A 9,326-nucleotide genomic window follows, 5' to 3' on the forward strand; every position below is an offset into this window, starting at 1 on the left:
ACCAGGCCATTTCTATGCCTCCCTGGCCCTCCTCCAGGAAGGCTCTAAGATCATGATAGAGCACTCTTCCCACCTGTGTCCTCCCAGGGCAGTGTGAAAGCCCTCCACCAGCGCTCTCAGCATCCACACCCCTAGTTGTCACTTACCCATCCCTTGTACATCTTTTTTCTTTCCAAGAACTAAGAGACAGTAGGTGGTTAGCCAGGTTTGGCCACTGGTGATATATCCTGGAAGAAGAAGGCCAGTAAAACTGTGCTCCTGAATGCTCGTATGGAAAGAGGTGGCATCTAAGCCTGATAAAATCTCAAGAATTAACAGCTGATCACAAGCTCCCTCTCTAGTCCTAAGAACCCTAGAACCTTGCTTGCCTTGGTGTAAGCAAGCAGAGTGGTGCCTTCCAGTCTCATCTCCTTTAGGACCTCTTTCAGTGGTTCCAGGGATCCCCCAACACCCTCCATGTCCTACCAGACTCCCTGCAGAACTAAGGGTGCTCAGAAACAGAGGGATTGCTTTTGGGGTGCCAAACTGGCTGTCAGCAGATAATCCCTGGTGGGGCTCTGGGGTTTCTTGCCTTCCAGGGCTCTATCGTGAGGGAGGACCAGCTCCAAGATCTACATGGTCTCAAAATCCTGAGCCTTCGGCACTTGAGATGTTACTGTCTTCTCCTTGGATCTTAGGCCTCCCTCAAATTTAAGAAAACCTCAAGAGCAGGACCATCATAGGTCCAGGAAAGGGTTACATGCTTAGCAAACAGGCCTGGGATATCTTCCTTCTTCTTTTCTCCTCCTCCTCATTCCTCTTCATCTTCTCTTTTTCTTCCTGTGTGACCTCAATTTCATGACTTTATCTTCCTGAGCCTCTGTAAAATGAAAAGGGCTATAGGCTTAGCTCACCAAACTGGTAAAGTTCATTGATATAATCCATGTAATGTACCCAGTCCAGTATGGGGCACCTAATATGTGCTCAGCACACACTGCCTATTTTTTTCCCATCTACTCTGGACTTCCTTCTTGTGCTGTGAAGGACTCTGAATTGGGACCAGGTGAGCTTTCTCTGCAGATGACTTGATGCTTTAGGAGATGCAGGAAGAGAAGGGGGCCCTCAAGTGGCCTCCAGGCCCCTGGGGGTTGTGGCTGGTCTGGAAAGCCCCAACTCACCACACTGTTTGGATTGGGTTTCTATTCCCAACACCAGTGAGAAGCCTGCTATTTATGGGTGCCCCATCCCACCCCCTGGACAGCCAGACAGTGCGTGGGCTGAGGACCACATGGCTGGCAGCCTGCTGCCCCTACACCACCCAGTGCTGTGACCAGGGCACACTTCACACATTAGTTACCAGTTACCCCACAGACTGGGCTGTGGCTTTGCCAGCTCTCTTGGCTTCCCTGGGGAGGAATAGACATGTAGGGAACAGAAGGGGCTGCCCCCTTCACTCTGCCCTAAGGCTTCCAGTAGAATATCTTTAAAGAGTGGCAGGTTCTTGGGGGAGGGGCAGGGATGACACACAGCACTCCTTTCCACTTTCACGTCGTGTGGTGTCTGCTGTGGTTAGAATTCTGGAGTCAGACTGACGGCGTCCGAGTCCTTCTTCAACCATTCATTAGGCATGACTTTGGGCAAACACCCAAACCCTGTGTTGCCTCAGTTTCCAAAATTGTAAGATGGTGCTTGTGCTGTGCTGTGACCTGCTTCACTGGCTCATCCTGAGGCCTCAAGAGTTGATGAAGAGGTGGGCCCATTGAACTCACTCAGGCCTCAGCCCGTGGCATTGTCATATGCTCCCATGATCTGCCAAGACAGGGTGCTAGCCCAATCATGCCAAAGGGGAAAGTAATCCTTAAAGAAGGAGAGTGACCTCTCAAGGTGGCACAGCTGGGGACAGAAGGGCAGGGTCTCCCTGGCCCAGCTGCTGTCTGATGCTGACCTTGGTGGAGTCTTCTCCTCACCTTAGCTCTTTACCACGTGATAAGGCAAGGCGCTTGACAGGTGTCTGTGTGGCAGGGGATGGGCTAAGCCCACACCCTGGGCCACCTGCCCCTGCCAGTGATTTGAATCAACCTGCTGAGGACAGAGGCTATTTTGGTACACCGTGTTTGCCTAGTGGCTGGGGATATTTGGGAAGGGTCAGGACGGTGGTATGCCTTGGCTGGAAACTGCTCTTGGACATGTAGTCGATTGGCTGATAGTGGGAGACTTTGGCGAGGCCTTTACCTTCCTTATAAAGTGTGGTTGCTGTCTCTTTCTGTCTGCCCTCTTGCCAAGTCCACAGCTTCTGTTCCTGACTCCCCACTGCCAGCATGGTGACAGCCTTCCCAGGTTTGGTGGGATGAGCAAACTGGGCATAGTGTGGTTTCCTGGCCCTGGCCCGGCATCTTCCCTCTTGTGGCTAACCATCTGTGGCCTTCTGCTCCCCATTAGAGCATTATACCAACAAGGCCAAGGTCAGGGTCCTCTCCATTGGACCTCTTTACTTGGATCTATGCTCTGTCTCAGGGCCTGGGCCTGTGTGGCCTGGAGCTGGATAAAGGTATACAAACAGGCCTGGGGAACTGGGTGCCAGTAAGAGTTTGGACATCTTTTTGTTTCCAGTCTGAGCTGGCCTACTTGCCTGTTGCTACGCAAGGAGTGGAGCTGAGACATCTTTACGTGCAGGCTGGCACGTACACTGGTGGGAAACCACTGGAGACCAACCAAACACCAGGCGGGCAAACATGAGGCTGTGAATGAGACTGCTGGTTGGAGAAATCCTGGAGAGGTGGCCTTGTATGGCAGTTATGAGAACTGTGGGTTCACATCCCTGACTGGAACTTTGGCAGCAATGCTGCCCCAATCCTGTACCTCAGCATTTCTACCTGTACAGAGGTACACTTAGATGAACAACTAGCTACATATCTCCCTCTTGCCAGGTGCCTCGAGAGCAATACCAGTGTGTGGACTAAAGCTTCGTATACCTGTATCAGACACCACCCTTACTCCTTAAGTATCTTTGCTGAACCAAGTTAAAGCCATTGATCCCCTACAGCAGATGAAGTCTGGCCACACGGATGGTCCCCAGCATGCTTTCAGGGACACCAAGGGTTGGAGGTGACCAGACCTTAGAACCGTGCCCCCACCTCTGCTGGGAAGAAAGCCATGTCCTTGGAACAGGCTGATGAGGCAGGTGCCCAGGAGGGTGCGGCTACTGAGCTCAGGTCTATAAATAAGAGACCTGGGAGAAAAGACTTTAATTTGCACATTACCTATTGGTGTTTACTTTGCTATTTCCAATATGGTCATTTAATTCTGCAGGGGGCCTGGCTGGCGGCTGGCGGCAGCAGGCAGTGGGGAGGGAAAAGGGAAGGAGAGCACCTGAGCCATGTGGTTACCTGACCACACCAGGAATGACTCCTGTGTCCCTGTGAAACTCTGACAGAGATGTCCCAGGGAGAGCCACAGTATGTGGCAGCCAGGGATGAGCTCAATGCCCAGGAGCCAGCTAGATCAACTTGCCATGCTGAAGTCAACAACCCTTCCTCTCCATCAGGTTTCCTCTGGTGGCCGTGGCGGTCTTTCCACTCCGGTGGCCAGCTCCACCCCTCTCCCTACCCTCTCGGGGGTCCATCACTGATGAGATGTCTTCCTCCTTCTACTGGCTAAGAGCATCTTCGTTCCTCTGCGGTCTTATAGTAAACGACCTGGCTACTTGTGGGACATGAGGAGGTGTTCCCTATAGTGGCTATAGGGCTGCAGGGGCTCCAGCTCTTCTTCTGCATCTTCTCCTGCCTGTATCTCCTCTGCATTCCTTCTCCACAGAAGGTTCTTTGGCTCTCTTCTCCATAGGGGCTTTGTCCTATCTGTCCAGGACCAAACCTGTTATGACTACCACCAGTTCATATGATCTGTCTTCACCGACCAGCAAGAATGGCTGATGGGAACATGGGCTACCCCAAAACCTGTTCTGGGACTCTACTTATGTTTTGACTTGTTTATTTCTAATATATATATGTATGTATATATATATATATATGTATATATATATATATATATATATATATATATATATATTAGAAATATATATATAGACACTTTTTGACTTGACAGATCAAATTTTCTTTCTGACTCAAAAATAAGTTGAAGTATCCAATGGGCCTTTGAAAGCGTCACTAGCTGATAATGTGACTCTACCTCCTGGTCAGGGCCTTGCTGGATGTGGGCGAGCCCAGGTGGTGCTGGGCTCTGATGCCTCGGCTTCCTTTCACTTTCAGAAGTGTAACCAAGTCCCTGCGAGTCACCTCAGGGCAGAATTCTGACTCCACTATCCCTGCCCTGGCCACAGCTACAGGAGGACCGTCACTGCCTCTCATCTATTCTGTGTGCTTGTGGTGCTGGGAACACGAGCAGGACCATACTTAGCTGATGCTCACATTCACAGATAAAGAGGCTCAGAGGGGGAAAGCATCAATTGTTTGTGACACTTTGCCACGTGGTGACAGGGTAGAACAGACTCTAAATCCTTCCGCTCCAGAGATGGTGAAAGTTCTGGTGGCAGCAGGGGCGGGATGGGCATGTGGGGGTAGGGGTTGGGGAGTCTGAGGCCAACAGTAGTGATTGGTTGTGCCCTGAGGGGAGGGAGGAGTGGCACAGAAAACTCATCCTGGAAGCAGCCCACTGCCTAGCAGCATCCCTTCTGACTCTCAGCCCCAGGCTGCATCACAGACTCAAAGCCAAAGTATAGGGGCTGCAGGCAGAGGTACCCCAAGACATCCCTACTTCAGGTCTGTTAGCTCCAGGTCTTTGTCCCAGATGAAGCTGGGTACTCCATTCAGGCTGAAGGTCGTGAGACTCTGACGTGTAGGAGAGAACCTAGAAGGTGGACAGCCAGCTGAGAACTGGAAGTGTGGAAGTCTAGTCACATGGGTAGAAAGACTCAGAGGTGTGCTAGCAGGCCTCTTCCTGCAGCCTCAGGCAGGCACCGAGTTCAGAAAAGCCCTCTGCTGCTGTACGGCCCATCTCCTCAGCACTGGAAGGAAGGTCCCTCTTCTTTCCGTTCCCTCGTTCTCTGTTCTCTCTCGTTCTCTGTTCTCTTGGTGTCTTCTCTTCCAGTCTCCAGTCCTTTAAAAATTATCATGTGCAGAGCCTGGTGTGGTGGCACATGCCTTTTATTCCTGCACTCAGGAGGCAGGGGATCTTTGTGAGTTCGAGTCCAGCCTGGTCTACAAAGCAAGTTTCAGAACATCCAGGGTTCTGTTACACAGAGAAACCCTATCTCAAAAAAACAAAACCAATTTGCTTTCCCGCCTCATCGATCTCCTCACTGTCTCTCTGCTTCTCTCTAGCCTCTGGCTGGTTTTGTCCCCCCCAACACCCCCACTACGGTCAGTCAGATCTCCCTGTGTGCCCCATTCTCTGTCCACCTTTCTCTCTCCCGATGTCTGAGCTTTCCTCTGCCTCAGTACTATTTCCTTGTCAATCTTTCTGTGTGTCTTTCTTTCTCTTTTTCCTCTATCATTCTGAGACATGATGGTGTCTAACCCAGCGGGGACAACACATTCCATAAATTACTTAACCAAAGTGAAGAGGACCGTGCTTCAAGCAATGACTCAAGGCTCCTGCTGTGCGATGTGTGCTCATGTGGTAGTAGGAGGTACTGGGGGAGGGGGGCAGGAGGAGGTGGGACAGGCAGGCCTAGGTATGCACCTCCTGGCAGCAGGGGCTCTGGGCTGGCTGTGAAGGGGAAGCCTGAAGTGCTTTGTGCCATCTGCTCAGGTGGCTTTCAGGAGGATGTCTTTCTTCCTAAGCCAGAGCCAACCCTTTGATCCCCTGGGACCCTGGAACAGAAAAGCGTCCATCTGCATTGGCCGTTCTTACAGGTAGAGGAGTGTGGAGAGACTGGGAGAGAGGCCGGAGGGCAGCTTGTAGAACAGTGTGGCCTCCTACGCCTGAGTCCATTGTTGATTCTCAGGGGATGCCCTTGGAGGTAAGCCCTTCCTCTGGGCTTGTGTGGGAGCATCACAACCACTCTGTGTGGGCAGCGACCATAACCGACTGACTAGCTGACTGTTCTCAAGATCAAATATGAAGGAAGTGTTGTAATACAGAAGCACTGCGAAGGGGCTTGTTAGAGCAGAAAGTCGGTGTGTGCAAGCAGACACCCAAGTCCACGTGTCTTTGTAAGTCTTCCTCCCTCCCTCCCCCAGTGGAGTATACCCGATGTCTATAACAGGCCTTTTGTGTGCCTTCCTGTGGTCTAACTTTAAACCCACTTTGGCAGACTTCAGAACATCTTCTCCATGCCCAGAGATGCAGATGAGACGTCGATTTACTTGACCGTCTCACGAGCAAAGAAACTGAGTTTCATAGAAGTCAAGGACAGTCAGTTAAGTGGGGCTAGAAAGGGTGATGGATGCCTCATTTTACAGATAGAAAAGTGGAAGCAGGCAGCAAATGAAAACAGTCACTAAGGGGCAGGTCCTGAGCTTTTATGTTGCTTCCTCCAACCCACTGTAAGGATAACTCTCTACTTGCATACTGTAGACATGGTGGGGCCACCTAGCTTTCAGAAGGGACTCGCAGGGGGCAGCTTTGGGGATGTGAGCCTGTATTGTTTTTCTCAGTGCTGCAACAGAAGGCGGGGTAAACATGGCTTCAGAGTTTACGTGACCCACAGTTGACAGAATAGCCTTTCATGGCTGGAACAGCATGGCAGCAGGAGCTTAAGAACTCTGGTCACCTTGAGCACACACTCAGGAAGCAGGGACAAATGCTGGCCCTCGGCTCACGTTCTCCTCTTTATTTGGTTTAGGACCCCGACTCTCAGGGCGATGCCAGCCATGTTCATGGATCTTCCCACCTCAGTGAGCCCCATCTAGAAAGCCCCAAAATAATATAGCAGAGGCTTGTCTCCTGGGTGATTCTAGATCCCTGTTAAATTGACAATCAGTGTTAACCGTCACAGAGCTCCTGTTACAGGGAAGCCCACGTTTCTCTGTGTAACAGCTCTGGCTGTTCTGGACTTGCTTTATAGACTAGATTGTCCTCAAACTCACAGATGAGTTGCCTCTGCCTCCCAAATGTGGATTAAAGGTGTGTGACACCACACCCAGTCTCCCTCATGTATTTTTAAAAAGGGATTTTTTAAAAGCTTTTTATAATGGTGTGTGTGGTGTGTGTGTGTGTGTGTGTGTGTGTGTGTCTGTGTGTGTGTGTGTGTGCGTGTGCGTGCTTGCGCGAATGGGTGTTTTTCTATAGATGTGTGCTTGTGTGCACAGATGCATGAGAAGACCAGAAGCATCAGATTCCATGGAGCTGGAGTTCCAGACAGTCACAGCCCCCATGTGAGTACTGGGAATTGAGCTTGGGTCCTCTGCAAAAACAACAGTGCTCTAACCACTGAACTATCAGTACAGACCTCATGCACCTTTGTTCCAGGTCAGGTGCACAGCCTTGCCTCTGGCTTCCAGAAGTGTGAACAAGAGAAGACACTCACCTGGGACTTCTCTGAACCCACCCTCCTCCCCCAGGGGATTGAGTAGTTCTTAGCATCAGATGAGGAAGAACATCATCTCAAACAGTGTGCTCTTCTGTGTTCTCCTCAGCTCCCAAGACTGCCTAGCTCTGACTCACACCTCTCCAAGTCCTTGATCGGGCCTACCATTCCCATGGCCCCAGGACTTCCGGGATTAGTGACCCTGCCTGGGACCTGTGTTTTGTCTATCAAATATGCTGCCTTTATTTAGCGATGATCCGTTTGCCCATTTCACTAATGAGGAACTATCCGTTGCTGAGATAATGTGTGTCTCCAACATTACAGCTTCTGAGAAAGTGCCAGCTAAGGCAGAGATCTGACATTTGAGTTGGAGGCTGTGACTCAACATGGGACCAGGAGATCTGCAGGAGCATGTTTGCGGTATTGGAAAGAGCTGGGTGGGACGCCCTTAATACTACAGGTTCATCAGGGCTAAGAATCCATACTGGTGGTGTCCAGAGAAGCCACATGATACAAGTATTCCAGACACACATGTCTACCTGCATGCATGAACACCGGCTCACAATTAATATTCACGTTCCAGATGACTGGACAGGCAAGGCAGATGAGAGTCACTGGTTGAATTTAACTGGTTCCAGAGTTGTGACCTCCCACCCAGCCTTTGCTCTGGGAGCTTGTAACCCACAGGGAATTCTGAATAAGCTAAGGATTGAACTCTGTGGACTAAAATCCCAGGTCCAAGGTCATGCCTGACATATGTTACAGGCAGGTGATTTGCCATGACCAGAGTAATTGGGGGCTGCTGTTGCTTAAGCATCCACACCAAACTCATGTTGGAATTTAGTCCCCACAGGGAGACATTTAGAGGTAGGGCTGGGGGCACAGGAGAGATAGTGGACCTGAGTCCAGGGCCTCAGCACCAACATAAGAAGCTGGGTGTGGCTGTATGTTTCTATAATTCCAGTACTCAGAGAGGCAGAGACAGAAGGAGCCCTAAAGCTTGCGGCCAGTCAGTCTAGCTAAATCAGGAAACCCCAAGTTCAGTGAGAGACCCTGCCTCAAAAGTATAGGAAGTGATTAAGGAAGAAACTTGATATAAACTTCTGCCCACCACGTGCATGTACACAAGTATACGTGCACACACATTCATGTGCACTCATGTATACATGTATGTACACATGCATGTGCACATGTGTGTACGAGCACGCGCACACACGAGATAGAGCAAGCAGGGGCTTTAGAGGTTACTGGCCAGAGGGTGCATTCAGGGACTTCTTGCGGGGCAATTTCACAGTGTCGGAGTAGCAGGGACCGACAGGCTTCAGGCAGCCTCCAGCCTAGAACATTTTGCCTTCGACTCACTTGTAGGATTTATTTTTGCTAGCGTATTGACTTAAATCTGGCTTCAGCTAGTGTTAAAATTAGCAGGCATTCCTTAAGAAGGAGCCCCAGCAGATGGGAGAAGCTTAGAAGCGGGCCTGGGGCTGGAGGAAGTTTGCCTGAGAGGCAGCACCAGCCACACACAGATCATCCCTGATGGGTGTCCCCATGGAGTCTGAGAACCCAGAGCCGATAGCAGGTTCCAAGGAAAGTGGCAAGGCTGATGGAATAGATAAAGACGAAGAAAGCTGGCAGGATCCAGTTCATTGATTCAGAGCAGCAGTGGGGGTGGGGAGGGCTGGGTGGTAGAGCTCACGTGTCTCAGCTGGGAGAATGGAAGTCTCTAATCCCAGCCCTGGAGATAGAAGGAGGAGAACCAGAGGCTCAGAGCCTTCATACCCACATAACAGGCTAAGTTATGGGAGATGCTTAAAAAAAAAATCAGGAAGAAAGTCTCAAGAGCTGGTCTTGGCCAGCTCCT

The sequence above is a fragment of the Micromys minutus genome (genome assembly GCF_963924665.1).
Source record: "Micromys minutus genome assembly, chromosome: 5".
Taxonomy (NCBI): Eukaryota; Metazoa; Chordata; class Mammalia; order Rodentia; family Muridae; genus Micromys; species Micromys minutus.